General features: G+C 29.2%; 1 long non-coding RNA gene across 1 annotated transcript; it reads left to right on the top strand.

The window, feature by feature from the left end:
• Positions 1–8,280: 8,280 nt before the first annotated feature.
• LOC118648765 lies at positions 8,281–10,931 on the top strand. Its single transcript, XR_004965433.1, has 2 exons — positions 8,281–9,569; positions 9,656–10,931. It is a non-coding gene; the product is annotated as an uncharacterized LOC118648765 (long non-coding RNA).
• Positions 10,932–13,860: the final 2,929 nt, after the last annotated feature.

Genomic DNA, 13,860 nt, shown 5'->3' with positions numbered 1-13,860 from the left:
TATACTGGACCCTCATCGTGTCATTAACGATGTCATTAATAAATATCGTGTTTTGTGATGTGGAACGTAGGTCAAAGTAAAATTGTGCATTCAGTGAATTTTGAAATTTATTTATCACGGCTATTGCTGCGTGCAAGTGCACTCACTCGTGATTTACGACTGATTTTGCATACGCATTTTGTACGAGAACTTGATCGAATTATTTCTCTAAACGATTCATAACATTCATTTGTCGAAATAGCAAATTGCGAAGTTTGCAATACCCGACTATTTCAGGATTTTAAAATAGTTTTTGACGTACAAGAACGCATATTAAAAGTTTATTTTCTTAAATATAAAGAAATATGAATAAGAAATTTTTGTAATTTAACTTTATAGAAAGAGGAAAATATAACGCGCGCGCGCGTGCGTGTGTGTGTGTGTGTGTATCGTGATTCTGTCATATCACGAATAAATGTAAAATTTATTTTTATAAAGAGTTGGAGAATTTACTTATAAAAAATAATTAATATAAATAAATTTAGACTAAATATGTTTAGAAGTGGAAATAAGAAAAAACAGAAAAATTAAAATCCAGTCAACTTTATTGAAACCATAATAATATCAAAATCGGAGCTCACTGAAGATAATACCGATTTCAATGCTATTGAAATGACATTTGGCCAAAGATGCTTCGTGTATTGAAATGTTACTGTGTGATCTAGAGTGAATTTTTTCTTGGCATTTGGCCGATTTGCTATTCATTTCCCGTGATTTCTCAATTGATTTCCTTCTAGCGATTCGACCACTCTTCGTTCATTTCCCGCGAGTCATAGCTTTTTCTCGGAATTGAAAACAGCTTCTACGTCTGAATTATTAGCAACTATTGAAACTGTTATATCTTGATATACAATAGACAGAAACAATTTGTTACTTGTAATTATAAACTGTAATTGGCTAAAGTAGTGGGATAAAGTTTAACATTTTTTACTTGTGCTATTAATAAATAGTAAAAACTGTTTCTTGATTTTTAATACTTCATACTTTTACGATTGAATGTAAACATTTAGAGAATGAATAAAATTTTTGATATGTAACTGTTACTAGAAATATTTACAGTTGACTGAGATTTAATTTAATTTGTTTAATTTTCTATTATCCAGAGAAATTTGCAAGATTAGAACTTCTTTATCTTTTTATATTATTTTTTTTCCGATGTAAATGTAATTTTGTATGGCACAACGAAGTTATTCCCATATTGTGTAAGTTATTCTCATATACATCATATTTGCATTTGAATTAAATTTTATAGTATTGTGTGTTAATCATAAATTTATTACGCTAATCTACTATCTGCATTTTCTTTCTTTATTGTATTATCTTTTGATTATAAACAATCCCGATAAAATAATTTTGTAATCCATGATTTTTTATCTTGTGTAGTAGGTTTTTTCTTTTTTTTGTACAAGTTTTGCTCTTAACCCTTGGCATCGTCTTTTTGTTACGTTCCCATATTGCGACGTGCGTCATCGATGCTGTCCGTTGTTAGATCTCTTTATTTTTGGCATATGCACGCGCGCGTAACTCCTCTGCATAATTGCCCGATATAATCAACGATGAAGCGATGTAATATTCTAAACGATGGAAAAGAAGTAAAAAATGCATTTATTTTACTTGGCATAAATATTATTTTGAATAATATTTATAGAAAATATAAGCATTATATATATATATAATGTAATATAAATATGATAATATATGTATATGAAAACGTATAATGTGCATCCATTAAGACAGATTCTAACATATGTTTCGTTGAAGAAAAAAAATGGTACAAGCAAAGTGGTAAAAGTATAGTAATCTATAATATACTTTTCTGTAATACTACATTTTTTTATTAAGTGCAACGATGTATTAGAAAACTGCAATAATAAAATCATGTATTTTTTTTATGTAAATATATTCTTCTGATATTCTATGTGGATGAAATTTTTATTGTGTCCCCTTAGGGTTTACAATCTCTACAAAAAATAACTTATTACTATCTTAAAAACTACCTTATAAAAACTACCTTATAATACATATTCTATGTGTATATGTATATAAATATTAGTGCTTAAAAAGAAATGTTTTATGAGATATTTTATACTTTTATTTGGCATATTATTCGATTTTACAATCGAATAATATGTCAAATAAAAGTATAAAAGTAGTATCGAAGGAGATTCTACAAAAACTAAACAAGTCCATTTCTAAGAAGTCTGCATTATCGCGCTAAATTATTTTTATCAATAACGTTACAATTTTGTTTTGGCAAAAATCAACAGAAATCGAGAAACATAAACATAAATAGGTAATAAATATAAGATTTTTAAGAAGAATTTTTGACAAGTCCAGAATTTTTAATTTTTAATTTTTAGATAAATTTCTCAAAATATTAATATTAAAGCTTAAACATTCGTATTTATTATATGTCCAGTTTATATAAAGAACTTATTTAATATACATAAAATATAAAAATGTTATATGATTAGAAAGTTATCATATTTATTTATACAGTTAATGGTTTGAAGATGATACGTTTTTGTTTTATGAAAATCTTTGTGATTTTTGTTTGTAGAAAATTTTTTAATTATAAATTTTGAAATATAAAATATTTTATAAATTATTTATTTTGTTTATAATCTTATCTTAATACTTTCGCACACAGAAAAATGAAATAAGTTAGTGCAAAGAATCATTGCTTTTCAAAAAAAGTGTATATAAGGTAAATTGCAAATTACATAACTTTTTGAAAAAGTAAGCATATTTTCTTTATACCAATTAATTGCGTGGCGCAATTGTGTGTATGCTTTCTTAAAATATAAAGAATTTAAAATATCTTTATTTTTATATGATGTTTAAGATAAATTGTTAATTTAGCGATTTGTTAAATTTGTAGATTTTAGTATGTGTAATTAATTGTTACTTGCAATCAAATAATTTATGGTTATTCGGATAATAAGAATTAGACTCTTTGAATGGCATTTTTTAATTGTTATCGAATAAAATATAAGTTTCCGGAGAGCGTACAAGTAATTTTTAAGAAATTTTAAAGAAAGAAGAAAAAAAAGGGCATCAAATGCACGCACCCCAGTTGAATACGAAAAAAATTACTGGATATAACATATTTATACACTACGCGAAGTTCAGTTTCGAGACAAACGATATTCGCGTTTAAAAAATCATGTGTCATCCTTGGGAAGGAAATCGATGCAGAAAACGCAAAGAACTTCGCGTGCGATCATAAATTTATAAAGCATGACTTTTTCTTTCTTTCGACTATATTTATACGATTCGATTCGAGCCGTGGTGCGATTTAATTGAGAGGCCTGCAATGTGCTTAGCCGTCGAAATGCACTTCCAATGATCGGCGTGAGTGAAACCTTGAAATATTGATTTGTTCGTTGAAGCTGATTAAATCGGCAATCTAGCATAGAGTCTTTACCCGTTAGAGTTTATAACGGGTTTATAACAACGATCGGTGTTAAAATGCACTTTTATCCACCGCTAGAAATGAGTGTTCTCTTGTTTTTTTTTTCTTGTTATATGTATCGTATATTATTTTTTGGCATTACATGCATATAATTGAATTCCGTGTGATGGTTTATCAACCAAGATTAAATGTATTTAAAAGTCTGGATGAGACAAAGGCTATAGAGTCGCAAACGTGTTGCTCCTGTATACATTAGATAAAGATGACAAGTTACAATGCGTATATTGCAACGCGATAAGGTATTTATGATCGAAATTCATGAGACAAGGTATAGATACACGCAGCGTAAAATATTCTCATAATTATATCATAAAACCGGAAACAACATTTGTTTTATGTTTTATACGCTATAAAAAAAGATTTTTCATAAAAATTTAATCAGTTTAATTTTGTAAATGAAATTGTATGACGGACAACGTTAAAAATTATGGATATTCCAAGGTGGTAAATATTCACTACGTGGCAAGCGCCTGCTTGAGAAAGGTTTATTGACGTCATTCAGTAGCATCCTGGACGATTTGATTATCACATTTGCCGCGTCCATTGCAGTCGTTGCTCTATCAAACATTTTCGAAGCTTGTCCATGTAATTAAAGGCTCCATGCAGGCGTGGAATCGAGAAAATAACGAACACGTGATGATTCACAATTTGCAAAACGTGTACGCGAGTGTTGGTTTAATACAAATTTCTCGTCACGAAATATATCCGGTTGTTTGAATTTCGTGTGCACTCCGTGGATGATTTGCGGGTTAACTAACTCTGATTAGCAACGTAATTTTATTACATCGTAGTTCCAATTATAACATATGTAATGATGAGAACGAAGAAAGAACATTGATGAACTTTGATGACGTGTGTAAGAGAGATTCTATTTTATTATTTCATTATTTCATTATTTGTTTAAGGCATTTAATTGAGTAACTCTGTATATGTTCACACAGAAATGAACTAACTTTTAACTCAAGAGGCATTGGGGATTTACAAATGTGTACTATTCAAGTTACTATTCACTTTTTTTCTATTTGATTCGTATGCAAATTAACGTTGGTAATTGTAGCTTATTTTAGGGATCTATTACTACAATGTTTAATTTTTTAATAAAAAACATTAATTTATTATAAGTTTTTTGCAACAAAAAATGTTTCTATAAAAGATACGATTTAGACATTTGTCATCTAAATTGCATCTATTAGTTTTCTAAATTGCTTTTGGAGTATTTGATAAAGAATTAATCAATTAAAACGATTAAAAATATGAAGAATTATTAACATTAGTATTAACTGATGTTAATTTTATTAGTAATTAATTAGAAAAGGGGGATTAAATATTTAATAATTAAAAATAACAATAATGAAAATGTAAACACGTTAAAATAAAACTGGCTTGAGTTTATTTTATAGTTGAATGATATCAATACTATTCTATTATTGTGTTTGTCGATAATATTTCTTAAGACATAAAAACAAAACTGTGAAAACATAAATATAAACTAGAAAGAGTCTTCTACTAGAAAGAGTCAGATGGTGCAGCAGCTTTTATAATACTGTTTTATATTTGTAATAATTATTGTTTTCACGACATAATAAAGAATAAACATCTGAGAAATCGAATCTCAAAATTGCAGACAGTATAGTATAGACAGTAATGGCGAAATTCAGACTCTGTAGAGCCGTAGTATTCAGATCCGTAGTAAACTACAAAATAAATTGATGAACTAAGTAATAAATATGAATTAAGTAATAGAATATCAAATATATTCTATATATTATTTAAATGACAAAATTTACTTTAAAAAATGAACGTTTAAAAATAAAAGCAATTTAAGAACTAAAAAATGAAAATAAAAATAATTTACTTAAGAAAAATAGACAGTTTATGAAATAAAATTATATTATGAAAAGAAACAGATTACACATTTATGATTTGTTTTCAGTAACAAAGAAATGATGTATCGATTAACGTTCCACAACGATTTTATGTTCATGTTTGCCAATGTTTTTATTTTTATACGGCATTATAAGAAAAATATAAAGGAGGAAAATATATAAATAAAAAGTTGAGAAAAGTTTTAGGAAGCTACAAACATGTAAGTAAAAAAAATGATCTAATATTAATAGTATATCTACTACCAAATCTTTATATAATATTGAATTTTTTGTGACATTTTTTATGTGTAACTTACTTAATTTTGGAAAAATTATGAATGTCTGGATTTATATTTTTAAAATTATTTAAATAGTTTTTATTAGTGTTAAGTAATGTTTTGTTTTAATAACGAATAAGAGGATATCCGCTTTACGAAGTCTATGCCAATATTGACGATCTTCTTCTGCTACTTTTATAAGTAGCAGATTTTAGGGTAATAAAGGAATAAGACTATTATTTAAGGCATAGTTCTTTATTTAGTAAATTTTCATTAAAATTTTTTTTTGCAAACAAATCGAAAACAACAATTTTTTATGTCACTGTGTAATAAATGAGTGATATATTTCAAAATGTTTTTTTGATTTTTTCGAAATACTTTGCATATAAACTGAGTTTGATAATTGACTATTGATAAATTGACTTAATTTAATGAATAATGAGAATTTATAATTAATAACATTATTAAGTTAAAGTTTATTATATTTGACACACACTGCAACATAATTAGCTGCTATGTAATTCGTCTACACATAGAACTTTTCAAACAGAGAAATGGAACTCGTGGAGACCAGGTGACTAGCGCATCTACTTGACATTGTAAATATTTGCGCGCATTGTGTAGCGCGTGCTGTAGGATCGTGCATCGCTGTATTGCAGAAAATATGTACGATACAGATTGTATGAAGTTGATATTGCGCGATCTGTAAACTCCACACATCACTTATGAACTACGTGTATATCAGCTGTCCAAAAATTACGCGACTGCAGTGAAATATCAATTATAACAAATACTAGTATAACGAAATTTTTGTGACAATTTGCTTAAATATAGCTAAACAATATGTAATTTGTCCACGAATATACATATAGAATATATCGAATTTCTTATAATAAAAGAATAAAAGATATAAAAACTTTGGATTATAAATGTTAAAAGTAAAACTAACAGTAAAAAAAAGATTAAAAAGTTTATACATTTATTTTGTGCATGCATAAATAATATTATGAAGAAACTTTACACAATTTTGCATTTTGTACAGTATTGGAGTATAAAAACAACGAAAAATACAAAAAGGGCTATGTGAGTGAAACTTAGTGCATAATTAATGAGATTAATGTTACAATTTTGCTATTTACATAAATAACATCTTGATATTCACATTGAAATTTCATCCAGATACATTTCAATTTTATTTTAAGCCATGATCAATTTCGATGTTTAGTTCAACATTTTTATAAAATATACTGAATATCCCCCGAAAATGTGAAAATATGAAATATAAAATTAAAAAATAAAGACAATGTAGAACGCATTTTTTTACTTTGCGTTTATTAAAAAAGCATAAAATAAACTAGGACTTGTTTAAAAACAAAAAAAAATAAAATAATTAAAATAAATTAGAACAATGTTTAAAAACTAAGAAAAATACAAAAAGTTATGTGAGTCAATGTAAAACTTAGTGCACAATATAGTCAATGTTTTAACATTGAATTATACTTTTCACGTAAAATATGAAATCTTCCCGGATATAAAAGTGATTTCCGGAGATGTGATTACAAACTTCTTTTTACCTGTCAATCTTTTGAATTACCATTTATATCCAATTTCAAGATGACTTGTTCCACTGTGCTCCGATAGGTTAAAATCTCAGTAATTATGTACGTCGAAGTTGTGCAAGATCAACGAAGAAAATGGAATTCTGAACGAACGTCGAAGTAATCAGAAGGAATTAGCAGGAACGTGAAGTGCCATTAAAATTCCGTTTCCTGCATGATAGGTAACTGTTTTCAAGGGTCGCAGAGAGTTATCGTGATTGGTGATTCTCAAGAAAGAAGTATCTTCCTTTAGTACTGAGAAACCATGAAACTTGAAATAGCCTACCTCGAAGGATAGGAGAAAGACCATTTCGAATGATAAAATCGCCATTTCGAGAATCCTTTAGGTGAATTTCGCCATGAAAGTTAATCGGTGACTCGTTAGGCTATAAAGGTCTCGTTCTACTCCGATGTAGATTAGAGAATCCCTCATATAGAACGAGAGGGCAGAATTCTCATTCCTAGATTCTCACAAATCTTTCCGCACCATTTATCTCTTTGCTTTATTGTCCATTCCAGACACTTCGACGCGGTAAATGCGTTATTTAATTTTGGAAGAGCTTAACTCTTAAATCGTATTTACGTAAAAGGATACTTGCACTAATTAACGAACCCAATGGTAGTGACAGAAATGAATTATTTACATCACCGTATGATGTGAATATTAATATCTTAAAATGAACTCAACAAAACTCAGTTGATTAAGATATTAAAATAATCGAAGAGCTCAACTAAAAAAAAAGGTTAAAAGAAATGTGTAAAAGATAAAACTTATGTTAATTACACAACTCATTTTTTTCTTTTCAAGTTTCTCAATCAATAGATACTTTTTCTAAATATTACAAATATATAAGTTTATTCTTTAATATTATGTATAAAGTTCCGATTTTTTCTCGCTCTTTTTTATTTCTTTTTTCTTCTTTTATATCTTTTTTCTCTTAAAATAAAAATTGAATAAATTTTTATTTTTAAATAAAATTGTGCTATTAATTATTATAATGTTTCTTTTATTTTGGACTAATAATACATTTAAATTGTTATCTTTGTAATCCATGAAAATAATGTTGATGTAAACTTTATTGCACTTTTCGAAAAATATGAGTTACAGAATTGTGTCACAAGAAATGCAAATGTAATCTGTGACCAAAAGGTATATATACCACTCATATATATAATTACTGTTTGCGACGCCATAAGTATCACGTTACGGTATTAGCAACCGCGCTTAATTCGAGGCACTTAGGTGACGTTGAAATTATTTTGGTAAAACCGACAATCACACGAGCTTCTTCTCGGCACATAAATCGCTCGTGCAATTACCGTTCCATTCGCGAAACGAAAATTACATTGTGCTATATGACTGTGCCAAATTTCATTATAATCTGAACGTAATATCCATTTCAGTTTTTATTAACCCTTAGGGTCCAACCATGGTATTCCGGATCCGACTAGATTTCTATTTATGGAAATTTCTCGGAATTCCAAAAATACTCATTTGAAATTGATTTCAAATTATTCAAATTTCAGAGATATTTACAAAACTTTCGAGCAAGATGATTTGGGAAGATGCCACACTTTAGGACTTTTTGTTGAAATAGTTTTATTATAGCATCAAGTTACAAAAAAATTAACATTTTTGTGATCTTTATTTATTCATGCAAATAAAATAATTACATTTTTAATATTCCAAATTTTTTAGGAAAAAAAATTAAATCTTGCAAAACTGGTATTTTCCCCAAACGTATATACATATGGGTAAGATGTTACCTGCTATGAAAAAAGATGTCACAACCATTTAAATAACATGAAATAATAGAAACTTGCATTCTTTGCTTATGTATAGTAGACAGTCAAGTTTAAATTATAAAAACATAAAAATGTGATAAAATATTAATTGGTTTTTGGGAAGCAACTTATTTCTTATTTTTATAATGCTAGAGTTTAGCCTTTTAAATTTAACGTTATCAAATCAAATACTATTAAAAGCATATTTAACAATTTACCTTTTTATATTCTTACAAATCTTTACTGATCCTTATTAATATTGGAATTTGTCTTTATAATCAGTGCTTTTCGTATGTAAGTCTAGCACACATTTATACGTCAGATTAGTTAATTTCCGATTTATGAAGAAATTATAATCAAAGTGGCTTCTTCCCTTGACTTCTCTTATCTTTGATTTATATTTATAAATATGAATTGTTAGCAATTGCTCATGATATGTGATCTATTTTTTAAATTAAGGTATATCTGCTAATAAGTTATCTTGTTTGTTGTTACAGGGGCTTCGGAAAACAGGGATATCAGTGCCAAGGTAAGAAGAATCTGAACGGCTCTTTATTTGTTCAAGATGTGCTTTCGAGATGGAAAACTGGAAAAGGGACATTTTTCGTGTTTCAGTCTGTAGTTTCGTCGTTCACAAACGATGTCACGAATACGTGACCTTTACGTGTCCGGGAGCTGACAAAGGCGCAGACTCGGACGTGAGTACTGAAATTATATTTAATGCCAAATATGTCTCTCTTCTCTTCATACCCTTCTTAATGCGCAGATTATCTCACCTTTTCTTCCTTTTGTCTTCAGCCAAGGTTTTTCTCTCACAAGTTTTTGATGAGTATGAGCTTCCGCGACCTAGATCTCACATATGAACGATTTGTCTAAAACTTTAATCTTGATAAATTTCATGAGTGTAAGATGCGCTATATGGAATTTAATAATAATGTTAATTGCATTATAATTGTATTATTTATTAAATATTCTATATTTTTTAAAATTTTCATTTGCGTTACTAACTTTACGTGTTTTAGAAAATTGAAAAACTTTACTCTTATATACATATAAAACATGTTTAGTATAAGTAAAAAATTTGGATAAAATTTTATTTTTTTAATAATAGCAAAGAGCTTTCAGCTATATCTTTTTTAAAACTTTTGAAATTTTTGAATTTTTGAACGCAATGTTAATTTGTCTCCTTTAAACGCTGTTTTGGTTAAGTTTTTTGTTACTTTTGCACTAATAATGGTCCGAGGACGGGTCAAAACATTAGAAGTATAACAAAAGTCTCTTTATACCAGAAATAGGTCACTGAGAGTGGCTTGAGGGCTGGTCAAGCTGGCTAGGAGAGTCAAATAACTGTTTGACATGTTAGCTTTTAAAGCCCCATGCTTCGAGTAGGCACGTAACTCATCATCATAGCTCTTTGATACTTAAAAAGTCAAACTTCGTAAAAAAAGAAAAATTTCACCAATGTATCAAATATCATTATGCCATTTTAATAAAAAGACATTATTTTTATAATAAAGACATTTTTAGTCTGTGATAGATAATGATGTAGGATATTTTTTGCGTAAGTTATAGGTCACAAATTTGTCTTTTACAAATGACAGAAAATCGCAACGACGCTTTGTGAAAATTAATATCTGTATAAAATCTATGATAATTTAAGTCTAAAACCAAGTCGTTTATCATCATTTTCGTAATGTCATGAGAAATATGGCTGAAACGAGATTATTTGATTATACTGCCGTGATAATAAAAACTTGATAAAATTACTAATTTTTCTTGAGAATTAATATGGAACTTTGTGACAAAATTATGATAAAATATAATTTGTTATAAAATTCATCAAAATACAAACGATAAACTATCGGTAGGAGAGTTACGTTTATAAGAAAAAGAAAATAAAAATAAACTTTTACACACACACACACACACACACACACACACACACACACACACACACACACACACACACACACACACACACACACACACACACACACACACACACACACACACACACACACACACACACACACACACACGATGCGCGCGCGTGCTCTTTGTTTTTTTTTATTGTACAACGTACATTTTCTCGATTTGTTTGTCTACTTGCAATAAACATTTATTAATAAAAAGAAGTATATTAGTTGAGAAAACTGGTTAAAATTAGCAGAATATACTCGAATTCTTTCTGTATGTTGTAGCAACCCTTGAACTACATTTGAACGACAATAATGAAGGAATAAAGAAAAAAGAATGCGTCTACATGGCGTTGGAATTTTCATTACATTAGTTTGAACCGCAAAAGAGAGTTCCGCGTGTGAACTTGGGAGAATGAGGTACGTGACGGCGTTTTACAAGTGTGGCGTTCAACTGAGTGTGCGCTAATTGGCTGCTGCACGGCCGCTGCTAAACGCGTGTGAAACATCGTCCACTGTCCCGTCGTCGTAAGGTACTAAAAGGGTTGGGGAAGAGCGGTAACACATATAATCAATATCGAGGTCATTTTCGAAGGCTGCGATAAATCGCGCATCGTCACCTTGTAAATGGATAATAATAACGCATATATAGCGCGCATCAGTAATTCGTTCAGTCAATCTACCTGTAAGAAGATAGCCTTTGCTTAACTTGACGCTCATTAATAAAAGCGGATTAATTAAGACACAGTCAGTAGTAGGGTCTTTTGTAAATTGTAATGTTACACATCCACATCATCATTTGCGAGAATACTGTAGAGAAATTCACCTTGTTATAGAGGATTGCTGGCATACTTATTTAAAGCTATTAATGAGAACGGAAAAGTATTGATTGAGCTATAAAATTATGAAGAGAGCCCGTCTTCGGAAATATAATATAATTCCTATATTTATTTAATAAGTTGTACAAAAATAAAATTATTTTATGGAGATATAAGGTATTTTGTCAGATACCGAAAAGGATAATGAAATATTATAAAATTAACAAATCTATAGTGCCTATTTTTAATTAGATAATTTACAACACATGTTAAATATATTTTTTTAAATAATATTTTATTTATTTTTATTTGTATTATGTTTGAATTGAGTTCTCAGTTTATTAATATGCGAAAAGAACGGTTTTACTAATTATCTAAAAGATAAATACCTAAAAATTTATAGCTCTATGTATAGATACAGATTTGAAAATAATTTTCGTAGATCATAAAAATAATTATACAAGATGTTGAAACAATAGTTGTTAGAATATCAAAACTTTTTGCAATATTATTTATCATGCTTAAATTACCTACATAATTACTATAACGGCCAAACAAAATCATTTTTACATCTAACTCAATTTTTAGATACTTCATTCAGTATTCTTTCTGTGTAAGATCTCAGCGTTTTTGTTCATAAAAAGAGAACAACTGATTTAATACAACTTATGTTTTGTTATAAAAATTTTAATATTGAGGTGATAAAAACTTCAAGATACAGATATTGTGTTATTTCTTTACTACTGAGATACGAAAGATAATGTTTCTGTGAGAATATAGTGAAATTTATCGCAATACGCACTAGATAACCGTTGTATCCTTTTTATCACTTGGCTGACAGGACTTAATCCTCTGTCGCTTAAGAGAGCAATAAGTTAACGAGATCAGAACGCCGAGAGATAAAAGGATAATGAGATAAGAAGATCCTTGGCTGGGGTAAAAAGAAGGGAAAGATGGGAAGAACAACCATACCCGGGGGCTAAAGAGCTACGTTCTTTTTTCATACTTGTCTCGCACCGCGCTCACTGCCTACTGGCCTAAGCCACCGCGTTCTTTTTACGCTTCGTTTAACCACGCTTGTAATCACATACGCGCAACTATCATCGAAGCGATCAAATACGTACGTAACGAATAAATACATTGGGTTTTTCCGATGTACTCGCCTGGGAGAGCAATACGTTTCCGGCTCGAAACAATTTTCATAAAAACAGAATTATTTCTTTTTTTACCATTTAGCGGAACTCAGGAAACCGATAAAACTTCCCCGATGATAAAATATACTTTGAACGAATAATGAATATGATGTAACATGAGATATATCACATCCTCAGTTTGACTTTGATGCCCAGTTATTTTAGTTTTACAACGCCAAAGTTTTAAACGACAACATTAATATTAGAAAGAAAAAAGTAAACTGTTTGTTAGCAGGGTTAAATACACCCCACAGTTTTCCCCTACAGTTAAGAATGTCGACCGAGGACGATACCCTGCTGCGGTTCACAGTCACAAAGCTTTAACGATGATATCGAGAAAGACTGCGATATTCGAGCCGCTAACGTTTTTCCCCTTGTCGCGCCTGGAAAAAAATGTTACTTATCTTTGGGAATTTCCGACGAACTAATCGAGAGTCCCCGCTGTTCTTCCTTTGATCCTGGACATTGATTTCTTATTCTTCCTTTTATGTGCTTCTGCGCTTCAAAGGTAATCCTTCCCGCGCCTATTGATCCGCGCGAATATCGGCGATCGTGGATTTCCCCGTAAGGCGCATAATGCATTTTTATTGTTGAACACCGGCTGCAACAAAGAAGAAAAAACGCGTACATGTAAGCGAGCGATAGATCTTTTTCTTTATCCTTTCTGTATACAAGAAGTTTACATACTTGGGAATAGAATCAGCGAAGTATTTCTACACAAAGAAAATTTTATAATAAAAATTACTTTAGTTAATAGTAAGTTTTGATATTAAATTTTTTATATATATATTATATATATGTATATGTATACATATGTATATTTATATATATTATATATATATATATATATAAATATAAAATGCATGCATATATGTGTGTATATATATACATAT

The sequence above is a fragment of the Monomorium pharaonis genome, unplaced genomic scaffold (genome assembly GCF_013373865.1).
Source record: "Monomorium pharaonis isolate MP-MQ-018 unplaced genomic scaffold, ASM1337386v2 scaffold_674, whole genome shotgun sequence".
NCBI lineage: Eukaryota > Metazoa > Arthropoda > Insecta > Hymenoptera > Formicidae > Monomorium > Monomorium pharaonis.
This window is presented reverse-complemented; position numbering and strand designations above follow the sequence as displayed.